Raw genomic sequence first — 12,903 nt, forward strand, 5'->3', positions numbered from 1 at the left:
CAAGTTAAAAAACCTTGGGAATCGAGTGTACCTATGTTCTTTCCATTTTCGAAAAACCTTTAGCGATTACGTAAGTAACTTTAAAATTGTTTTCATTTTAATCAACACTCAGCAGAATCAGTTTTCGTCTAAATATCTAGTATTTAGTATAATTTATAATAATAATCTCAAGATTCGGCCATGAGGAATTTTGAAACATTGAGGACGTCCAGCATATTATACTAGATGGAATGTGTCCGGAACGAAATAGTAAGGGTGGGTTGCACCAGAGGCGTGGTTATAGTTAAAGTTATGGTTATAGTTAAGGCTAACTTTACTTTAACTGCCTATTGCTAGTCCGACAAGGCTTTAAATGAACGTGGGCGGAGCGCTGCTGGTAAGTTGGTGCAACCCACCCTTAGCCCGGGCGCGCACTAGCGGCCAAGCCGCGGCGGCCAAGCCGCGGCGGCCATCGAAATAGATACCTTCGTATGAAACCGCCATAGACGACGCGCACCTGGCCGCAACGCGACCTGCGGCCACACCATACTTTCGATCGCCGCCGCAACCTGGCCGTTGCGGCCTGGCCGCTAGTGCGCGCCCGGGCTTAGGGTGGGTTGCACCAATTTGCTATAACCATAACTGTAACTTTAACTATAACAATGAAAGATGTCAAATCTTTGGTTAAAGTCAATAATGGACGCCATATTTAACCATAACCATAGAAGCTCGACAAGGCTTTAAAATTTAAATGAACGTGGCGAAAAAAGGAACTAACGCTGTCATCACTAATCAGCTACATAATATTTCCATAAATAGTTTCAATAATAATATGTAAATAAGTATTAGCTACTATCTTAAAAATAAACGTATACAGTATACTAGGCCTTGGTCTAAAAATATAATCACAATCAATAATAATTACTAAACGGAAGTGTGCTAACACGCTTAAGTTTAATAAGACCATCTCTTTACGGTGGGTAAATTGTACACCTAAGTAACAGATCCTATTTTCAAGTTAATTGAAATTATTATATGTCGCTACACTGCGTTCAGAATTATATTACTTATATAAATTCTAAAGAGCAGCCATTCTCAATGAGCACACTTTGAGAATGGCTGCTCTTTAGAATTCTTCTTCTGGCTTCGTAAAGGCCTTGTAGGGGCTCCGCGAGCGGTATAATAAGGGCCTATTTCACCACTTCCTGATAAGTTCTGAATATCCACTAGCTCTCTACCACTTAACTTGACAGATAGAGTATGGAAAATCTATCAAAAAAGTTGTGGATAGCCTATCCGGCACTTTATCAGGAAGTGGTGAAACAGGCCTTAAATGTTTATAGAAATGTCATCAGATACCAGCATGGAGACAATTCATTCAAAGACTGAACATTTTCTTGGGTTCCGTCAAAAATCTCCTTAAAAGGGTTCCGCCGCCATAAAGTTTGAGAAAAATGGAAGATCAAATTTTTAAGTATGTCTATTTTGGAGGATTCATAAAAAGAATGAGCTAAGTTTTGATTGTAAAAACTTAGCTCATTCTTTTTATGAATCCTTTCAGCTAAACTATAATTTTCTATTACATTTTAATCTTTTTGGAACTTAAGGCGGTTCCTTCTCCTTAGTGCCACCGCACGCCAGAGACACGACAGTTTTAAGACAGACTATCGCATAATAAAAAGTACTAGACGCGCACATTTGAAACAAGACGTCTCATAGACAAAGTTGTCTAATGCGTACAAGAACTGCACCGCGACAAGTCTGACTAACGACTGTCGGCTTCCCTTTGAAGTGTATGCGAGCGCGCACATCAACAACAAAACTGTCTAGCAGTGTACCTAGTCTGATCCGAGCGTTCACTTCTGATGAAGTGCGTTGCGTCGTCGTAGACAAAACAGTTTCGTCTTGGTATGCGCCGCGTGGTAGACACAACTGTTTCTCTTTAATCGTAAAGCTAACTCGTCTATGTGAAACAAGATTGTCTAAAAACTGTCGTGTCTCCAATGTGCGGTGGCCCTTACTGATAGACGTTTTAACGGTGAGTTTATAAAAATTATAATGTGATGGAAAATTTTGTTTGGCTCATCAGGGTCTTATCAATAAAACATGTTTTAGAAACACATTGTTTCATATTAATTGTTGCAAAAACTATTCGTTAAAACAAAATTTTCCTAACTGCCTAATAAGCAGCCAATTATTAAGCTAAACGAAACAATTATTTTTTAGTATTATTGTTATTATTTGTATTTAATTACCTACTAATATATATCCGTTACGAAATACTTACGTGAACAGATCTATTAGTGTGTAAAACACACAAAAGTGAATTGGCGGACCTTGTTATATATATCTTTACATTAATTAGCTAGGTGTTAATTGTTACAATAGAACAATTTTTACAACATTCTTATAAAATATTCTTAGGTTGTTGCGAAACAAGATAAAAATGTGTCCGCTTAAGCGTAAGTACTAAAAAGAACTCCAGTATTGTGCAAATCCGCGCAAAAATTGACTGCTAGATCATAATTGGCCATGGTCTAAAAATAACGATTTTAAAAGTTAGGATATAAGCTAAAATATAATTATATTAACCAGATGTAGCCCGCAACTCCGTTGCGTCTAAATTCGTTTATTGCACGGGAACTGTACATTTTTCCGGGTTAAAAAGTATCCTATGTCCTTTCCCGGGAAATATCTCTATACTTTTCAGCAAAATCGGTTCAGCGGTTTGAAAGTGAAGAGGTAACAGACAGACAGAAAGACACACTTTCGCATTTATAATATTAGTAGTTAATAATGAAATATATAGGATTTTTAACAAGCCAATAACACTAACCAGTGAAATAGGTTAAATCTAATAAGAGATGCAAATTTTATTGAAATTTTCATTGTTATGAAAAATTATAATAAAAGGCGAAAGTTTGCTTGAAGATACTTTTTTTATTAAAATTAGCACAGTAGTTAAGGCTCTGTAAATTAAACAAAGTAAAAGTAGCTATAGGTCTACCAGAATCTGATGGCAAATTTTGACGGCAGATTTTAAAAAAATATCCTTGATCATTGGATAAATTTTTATATTTGCATGTTTCACACACAAAATAAGCCGCTAAAGCAAAAAACAAGGATGAAAATGTTTTATTTCTATTACCCAGGTATTGCTAGAGTCAATAATTTATTTTCTCACTTCTTGCCATCAGATTCTGGTAGACCTATACTATTCCAATCGAATGTTTTCAAAGATTTTGTCCGCGGGTAAAAGCTAGTAAGTGTTGAAAACGTAAACGACATTGCACATGCAGAGAAACTGAGTTGAGGTAGGTAAAGGTCCACAGGGTCTTGCTACAGTTTGTCGACGTCCGACTATTAGATTTACATTTCTGATACTCCCATGTATTAATATTGTGCTAAGAATGTTTTGTGGAGTTCAGCTGTTTTGTAGAGAGTGGTTATAATTTGTATATGAACAATCAAGAACATTTCATTAATGTTTTTTTTTATGAAATAAGGGGGCAAACGAGCAAACGGGTCACCTGATGGAAAGCAACTTCCGTCACCCATGGACACTCGCACCATCAGAAGAGCTGCAGGTGCGTTGCCGGCCTTTTATGAGGGAATAGGGCAATAGGGGAGGGTAGGGATGGGAAGGGAAGGGAATAGGGGAGGGTAGAGAAGGAAATAGGGTAGGGATTGGGCCTCCGGTAAACTCACTCACTCGGCGAAACACAGTGCAAGTGCTGTTTCACGCCGGTTTTCTGTGAGAACGTGGTATTTCTCCGGTCGAGCCGGCCCATTTGTGCCGAAACATGGCTCTTCCACGTATTATTACGATACTTACTACAAACACTATCATCAGCAACTATCATCAGAAAAAAAGTATGGCCATAGAATTCAGGCATAGAGTCCGGACTATAATAACGACTTACTGTACTCGTATCTTTATAAAAAGTATCTCACATCCCCTCATTATTCTTAAATTAAAATTTAAATGCCATCGGCACTTTACTCGGCATAAGTTTTAGTTTTGTAATTTTCCTTCTGCTTTACGTAGAGTTCAAATAGGGGTAGACCACTGACTCCACGTAGGTTATCTATTTGCTAAAAATTTAGAGTAGAATAAGATATTATTACTTATTTGAAGGAGTGCTGATAGGAAATTAATTTGCTGTCCTCACATTTGTCAAATCCTGCTGATTGACCTTGAAAATAATTAAACGTCTGACACGAACTCTTTACTCACGCACAAACAATGATATAACATGTCGCTTATCTTGTCTTGTCGATATAGTAAGTCATGGCTGTTAAAGAGTCGGACCACGCCTTCAGGGGGCACTTTTACTTTTTAAGTTCGACTGTAGGGGGGCGAGTGATTTTAGTGCACGTTGTTATTATTGCTCCTGTAGTTACAGTGCGGCCGCGCGATTGACTCGCGTTTCTGTTACGCGCTGATACGCGTGTTTGATTACGCCGCGAACATTTTTTTTGGATTTCGAACAAGGTATTTTGACATGTTGTTTTTTTTACGTGGCGGGTTTTGACTCTATTAAATCTCATGAATTGATTTTTTTATTTTATTTAAAAATATTTTATCAATTATGTGAATTTACATTTTCGCATATTTAAAGACAGTGTATGTAAATAAAGTGATTTGGGTATCGGTAAGTAGGTTAAAATTTAACAACAAAAACATATCGGGTTTTTTAAGCTACAGTTTTCCGGAACCGACCGAAACCGCAGTCTGCAATGCATTATTATTAAGACTTTATTTAATCAAAAATATGCAATACTGATTAAATCGTGTTCAAGACTTGTTATTTAGTTAGTTTTATTGAACTTTTTGCAGTTTTATTCGCTAGTTACGAATGTGACTCATTAATTGCACTTTGTTAGATCGATAACTTAACAATTACATGTAAACCAGTTTCAGTAACTGCACGCTTTCAAATATTAAATCTTGTTTTTTAATATTAAATCTTGTTAAAAAAGTTAGTTTTTTAGTGAGTGAAGTGTGTTTTTCAAGTGAGTGCGTTGAAGAAGTAGTTGCGAACGCATTTTTAAGGAAAGCATTTTTCGCTGTTACTAAGACTTACTACTTACTTACTACTTAACCCATTTGTAGCCAAACCAAAACGGCAAGAAAAAAATTAGAAACTTCTTCATTTTATAATAGCAAGGAATATAAATAATTAATAAAATGATAAAAAAAAATTAAAAATATATATTTTATTTAAATTATAGGGGTGTACCCAAATTGGCACAATGGCCACTTATGGGGTCGGCGTAGGTGGGTTTATGTGAAGCATTCCTACTCAATGCAAATTATTTTTTCGTTTTTTTTATAAGCTCTTGGACTTTTATTATGACGGACAACCTAATATTCACGGTTTGAAAGTACTTTTGACACGAAGTTTTTCGATTTTGATCAAATAATAACTTGTCAATTGCACCTTCTTTATGCTGAACATGTAAAAGACACGTATTGGATAAGCTCATGCCAATCATGTACAATATAATATTTAACGAAACTATATAATTTTATACGTAACGACAACACTTTCAAGTTTATTGTTATGTAAGATTTTTTCACCTAATGTCAATATTTTTTTCATAAACAATTAAAAACAAAGTGTTCCCAAATTGGCACGGTGGTCATGAATGGGTTAAGACAAAAACATGCTAATCGTAATTTGTACTCTCTTCTTATCAAGAGCCATTACACATAACATTTTAAAAACTGGAATATTGTCCTGAAAATGTAGAGCTGTTTCTTATACAAAAGTCAGAATATGTACCATAAACTTAATTTTAGGTACTACGTTATTCGTGCAAGTCTGTTAAATTGTATAGAAAATATTTTAACCCATAATTATTCGCTTAGGCAAAGTTATAATTAAATTTATCGGCAAATAACCAAGCACACACAATGGGGTATTGTGTAATATTTCTTGTATACTATACAATATACGTCTGTGAACAATGAGCCGATTACTAACAGCCAGAGGAAGTTATTTCTATACACGATTACTAGTCATAGCTTATGAATAAACTGTACACAATAATATAAGCTATGACTAGTACTCATCTATAGAAATGACGTTATTATATACGTAGGTACTGTACCTACTAGATGATGCCGGCAACTCCGTTGCGCCAAAATTCGTTTATCGCGCGAGAACTGTACATTTTTCCGGGATAAAAGTATCCTATGTCCTTTCTCGGGACTCCAAAGTATCTCCATGCCAAATTTCAGCAAAATCGGTCCAGCGGTTTGGGCGTGAAGAGGTAACAGACAGACAGACAGACAGAGACACTTTCGCATTTATAATATTAGTATGGATACTAGATGATGCCTGCAACTCCGTTACGCCAAAACTCGTTTATCGCGGCGGAATCGTACATTTTTCCGGGATAAAAAGCATCCTATGTCCTTTCAAGGGACTCAAAAAATTTCCATACCAAAATGTATCAGCAAAATCGTTTCAGCGGCTTAGACGTGAAGAGGTAACAGACAGACAGACAGACACACTTTCGCATTTACAATTTATTATTAGTAAGTACCTAAGTATGGATGTAGGATATAAACATTGTATACTTTCCATGACAAATACCGCTGCCCTTTTGCAGCTAAAATAAGGAACTCTATATTTGAAGAGTTTTAAATTGTCATATTATGTAGAGTTTAAATTTGTTGTACAGCTCAATCAAAAGGAAGATACCAGCGGTTATCTAAAAAGACCCTATGAAATCCTAATTTTTCAGGAAGATATCGGGGTTATTATGATAAACATACAGTGCATAGTTTCAATTAAAATATCCTTTCTATTCAGTTGTTTCGTATGAAAAGCGCTAACGTTCTAATAATAATAATACATACTTTATGTAATCTGAATAATAATTAAAATAAAATGGATTCCCTAGTTTTGTAAATTATTTCGCAATTTCTTTTGTTATGTAGAGCCGAAATTCTTTTGAACTCCACTATAGTTTTTTTCTCTATATCAATTGGACGTTCTCCTTGTTGTTTTCTACAGCTATAGGCGAATTTTTTATTTGACGTAAACAATTGAATGGCGGCAATGACCTGAATTTAATGAACTATGATTTTATTATCATGTGCTTGTACTAATATAATGCCGCGGCCGCACATACGTCTATCGTACGAAGCTTCGTGCTATGTCATATTATGTGATGATGGACGATACACGTAGATCGTCCAATCGCAGGTGCGGCCCGGGTATAATAATATTCTGTGATCATGTAAAAGTCTAGCGAGGTTATGATTTTAAACTTCCCATTGGTTTATGTAATGTTATAAACAAAATAACCGTAAAGTACGAAATTATATAACAAGCGTCGAGTACCTATGACTTCATTTGCATTCTAAATGAATTGACGCTATGTATAAAAAATAAATTTTTAGTTACACTATAAGAAACAGGTAACAACGTGTATGTTAGAATGTCACGCCTATCTAATAAACATAAATAATATGAGTCAAGGAATTATAATACAATATTACTAGCTGTCCAGGCAAACGTTTCTTTGCCATATAAAGTATTTCACCCATATTATTTTATTGAGGTCACTAAATAAGTATGTCACCGTGGCAACGTCCATCGCTATCCCGTCGCATAAACAATGGTCGCCGTCAGTCTCGAATTTACTATTATTTATTCAACAAATGCACTTATCAATATAAAAAGTACCCAGTAGCCGATTCTCAGACCCACTGAATATGCATATAAAATTTGGTTAAAATCAGTAAAGCCGTTTCGGAGGAGTACGCGGCCTAACATTGTGACACGAAAATTTTATATACTTATAAGAAGATTGTTATTTTTTCCTGGGTTAACTTTAATCCATACTGGCATACGTGGACCTAAAATCTGATCGCTAAATGATTATTTTGAGGTAACAAGGTTGATCAAAGCTTAGTTTTCTAATAGCATTGCAATCTTAACTTCATAGATATCTAATACTAAGTAATAAAGTAATAAGTACTCGATAGTAGCAATTACTTTTGTCGGCCTAAATATACTGTTATTAGTTCTCTCACGCTAACAACACTATTAAGCTACTTAAGGCGAGGATAAACCCTAATTTGTTATTCCGTGACTCCCGGTTTACCTAATTCAAATATAATAACAAAAATGTAAAAAATATGAGATATTTAAAATACCATAAGCATAAGCATGATATTGAAAATACCTTAAACCGTAAACATTTTAATAAAACTTAATACTTTGGCTGTAATTAATTTCCAAACTCTATATTAAAATCTTCTGAACCGAACAATTTTGTTTCTTAATATTTATTTCCAAAGATATTTAAAAAAAAAACATATAAAATAGAGAAGACCCGCCCCTAGTAACTACAGTTTTATGCTAAGCTAAAATGAATCTTATTGCGATGCGTATACGCTTGGTCTTTGGTTGTGTGCAAAGTTATCGTTTTGTATTGAGATTAATCCCCGCCTTAATACTTATAAAGTTCACCGAGATTTACATAGAGGTTGCAGCATATTATATGAAATAATACGATGCGTTATCGATGCGATGCGTTGTCGTAAATAGTATGTTTTTTAACGGTTTACGTTTGCCTAAGTACATAATAATGTATTTTTTCTTTAGCTATTATATCGGGTCTTAAATTTGTTGTTTGTAAACGACATTTGTGTAATTAATGCTGTTTATAACAATAATCTATCATGTATAAGTACTTATTACAGTGCCATAAAGTTGAAAAAGATTTTTGTATCTGCCAACTATTGTAATAATTATTGTTAATTACTTTTAGGAACTTAAATAATGTACACTAAATGTAATTCTATAATTTTGCTATGCTAATAAAGATTTTTTTGAAAACAAATACAGCACAAGTTATATCAAAGGTCGGAAACAAACATGCAGCTCTTCTAATGTTGCGTGTGTCCATGGGCTTAGTCTGAGACGGTAGCTTCCCAACAGGTGACTTGCCCCCATATTTTATTTAAAAAAAGTTGTTAACTTAAGACGTTAGTAGGCAGCACTTGCTCTGTGAAAAGAACGTGGACAAAACGGATTTTAAATACAAGTAGGCAGCACCTTCGATGTGCTCCTTACGTAAAATATTCAATTTTGAATCTACCAAAAGTACTATCAGAAAAGATGATTCATAGGTAGATGGCAGACCTATATAATTTGGTCGCTTTATGTCCCAACCCATCCAATTGCCATAGCTAGATCAAATGACGTAGGACCGTCATCTACCTATCAATCAATTTCTTCGACGGTACTATCAGAGAAGTTGATTTAGATGGGCGGGACCCACGTAGTTTGGTCGTTTTACGTCAAACCCAGCCGACACTCGACAGATCACAATTAACATTGAACATGATCCGACCAAATGACGTGGGACCGTCTTCTGCCTATCAATAAATTTCTTCGATGGTACACAGCTTGAAAGCAACTAATGTGTTGTTTACTAATTTTACTAACTACTACGATCTTCACTTTTAAGGCCCTTGAAGTATACATTAAAAATATGTAGCGGTGTGTGAAAAATCTGTAGATAACAATCTCAGCTGGTATAATGAACACGAAACCCCCACACGTGGAAACCTTGGCGAATATAATGCAACGTGAATAATTAAATACTTCACACAACCAATAACATTTTTTAACAAATTATGGTTGCGCAACCCGTTTTATGATCGTGCCATCAAATTCGGCAACCAGTTGCGATTTTAGGATGCACCATCAGCGAAATTGATTCATAGTAAGATGACGCGTCTAAACGGTCGGTTCATGTCTAAAAAATCGCACCCCAAAAGGGGTAACAGACGTGCGAGTAAGTACGCGGACATTATGGCTCGACGATCTTAATCGCCTGTGTGTCAGTAAAGAGCCGAGCCGCGAGCATAGGGACGTGGTAATATAGTGTGAGCGATTCTCGTGTGTCACCGACGTCGAGCCGAGTAAGTTCGCGAACTTAAAACCCGCGTGCTTTAAGTTCGTACGTCTATCAGGCCTTTTACAATGAAAGTGACCTTACTTAAAAATCTCCATTTTCCCTTAAAATGCCCATTTTCCCAAAAATTGTATTTATGCAATTGATTCTTATTCACTTTCATTCTGAGGGTGCGTAATGAACCGTCGATCGTGGAAAAACGAGACACAATAGCTTATCTATTGTTATCGCGGCCGGCCAGGCCGCTTGGGGCTTGATGAATTAAGGTGTTTTGACTAGGATTGTCATAACTCAACCAACATACGTAGGTCTTTCATCTGCTTGTGAAACTTCTCGGTTAGTAATAATCAGATTTTGGATATCATTAAAGGTCAGATCATACAGAATCTGAAAGAGATTAGACGTGATGCAGCGATGCATAATGCGTTCATACATCAAAGGGAGACCTTACTGATATGAATAATTACCGTCCTATTTCATTGATACCGGTATTGTCGAAAATTTTTGAAAAAAGTATACTAAAACGATTATATGATTTTGTCATATACCATGGAATACTGATAAGGGAACAGTTTGGATTTAAAAAGAACAGCAATACCACATTAGCTTGCTTTGATCTCATTAAATATATTACTGAGTCGATCAATGACAGGAATCTTGTAGCAGCCATTTTTCTGGACATGACAAAAGCGTTCGACTTTGTAGATTACAAACTGCTTCTTTACAAGCTTGAATGTTACGGCATACGAGGTAAGGCAAATAGTTGGCTTAAATATTATTTATCCAATCGTCTACAATGTGTAGAAATATCCAGATTAAAAAATGGTTTCAAAAGAGTTATCAGATCAAAATTTTTAATTAATGCGTTTGGCGTTCCTCAGGGAAGTATCCTAGGCCCTTTTCTGTTTTTACTTTATATCAATGACCTTCCCAATGCTATTGATCATAAAACAGTATTATTCGCTGATGACACAACTTTGGCAATTAAATGTAAAAATAATCAATTATTTCAAAACTTAATAAAAAATATACTTGACAAAATATTAAAATGGCTTGAAAACAATAACTTAAAAGTAAATCTAAATAAGACAAAAATTATACAATTCGGACACTCTAAGACACAAAAAATTAACCTTGACATACAATATAATAATACAAACATTGACATGGTAAATAACACAAAATTTTTAGGACTAATAATTGATGATCGCTGCGACTGGAAATTACACGTAGAACATGTTTGTAGTAATTTGGAAAAATTTGTCTACGCAATAAAAAGATTACGAATTTTGGTATCGGTTGAAGCAGCTCTAAATGCCTACCATGCTTATGTATCCTCTGTACTTTCATACGGTCTATTATTGTGGGGCAACTCAGTTGAAGTTGAAAGAGCTTTTAGAGTACAAAAAAAAATGCGTTAGAGCAATATGTGGAGCGTGGTCACTGGATAGCTGTAAAACATTATTTGAAAAATTTCACATTTTACCTTTACCTTGTATGTACTTAAGAGATATTAATGTGTTTGTGAAACAGCATCCAGAATACTTTATACTAAGTGCAAATGCAAATGGAAGAACCACCCCACCAAGAAATAAATTTAAATTATATATGCCCCAGTGTAGGCTTGATATTTTTAAACGAAATGTAAACATTAATGCCATCAAAATATAATAAATTGCCAAATCATTTTAAAAGACCTTAATAACCTAGTATTCAAAAGAGAAATTACAAAGTGGTTTGCAGAAAAAAGTTTTTATAGTATCCAAGAATATATGAATTATAATTGAATTTATTATTTTGCTACTTATTTTTTATGAATTTTACTTATTTTGACTTCTAATGGATATTTTAATGCTAATTTAATAATTACGAACTTCGTTTTGTAATCGATTCTAATTTTGTAATTCTATAAATTAATTTTCAATATTATATTAAATGTTTACTTTGACTTTTGCACGCCACCTGGATGGCAGAATGTTTAGAACAGTATTTTTAATTTGAAGACCTATGTAATGCACTACATTCTTGCAATAAATATATTTCAATTTCAATTTCAATTACAAGTTACAATAATATTAAAATGCTAATCGTTGATAACATAATATTATATTTTCACGTTTTGGAGTGACCACACGACTGATCCTTATAATAAAAACAATATTTAACTGTAGTAAATGGATGCAAAACTATTTCTTTTAACCTAAAAAAATAAAATTTTGTAAGTAAACAATGAAAAAGAACTATAACATGATTCTTATTTTCCATATACCTCATTAAAATATTTCATTGCAAAATCAGAATAAATTGCTATAAATGCCACTGCTTAACTAGTGTGAAATTCGTAACTAATCCCATTTAATAACGATTTACATTAATTAATATTATTAAACCGACTAATTATAACAAATATTATGAAATAAGATCTATAATGAACGAAACATAATATTGTATTCGTTAGTTTGTATTGTATATTTTGTAAATTATACTTGCGACCTTTATTCTTTACGCACTGTTTCATTGTAACTATGCAATGTTATGGGCCAGGTAAATATTATATAAAAATGCGGTAGAATATCTAACAGCCAATTATGTACGTTTTTGGTTCTAGTAATTACATAATTTTATAGTAATTACTAATTAATAATTAAAAACGAACAATAATTACTACCTGAAAACTAACAAAGCCCCTAAAGTTTGTTCTTTTTAGAAATGAGCAGAACTTTTAGTGTCTACTTTCTTAATCATTACAATGTTATAATATTTCCAATGCGAAATAAATTGCTAAATGGAATAAAAAGACAAGGACTTTTTGTAAGTAAAAAGTCAAGGATTTTTGTAAGTAAAAAGATAAGAATTTTTTGTAGGTATGCCAAAAAACAATAGGTGTGTATGATTGTTGAATGCACAAATAATCCTTGATACAAATACATAGCTAAATAATAATTAACTTTTTATAGCTGTCTAGTGTCTAATCCAGGT

General features: G+C 34.1%; 1 protein-coding gene across 1 annotated transcript in view; it reads left to right on the forward strand.

The window, feature by feature from the left end:
* The first annotated feature begins 4,315 nt into the window (after positions 1–4,315).
* Positions 4,316–12,903, forward strand: part of LOC121732305 (protein yellow) — a 41,350-nt gene continuing 32,762 nt past the window's right edge. The window contains exon 1 of the mRNA XM_042122147.1: positions 4,316–4,474. The gene's annotated coding sequence lies outside the window, so the exon portion shown is untranslated. The remainder of the gene's footprint in view (positions 4,475–12,903) is intronic.

This window comes from Aricia agestis, chromosome 12 (assembly GCF_905147365.1).
Source record: "Aricia agestis chromosome 12, ilAriAges1.1, whole genome shotgun sequence".
Classification (NCBI taxonomy): domain Eukaryota; kingdom Metazoa; phylum Arthropoda; class Insecta; order Lepidoptera; family Lycaenidae; genus Aricia; species Aricia agestis.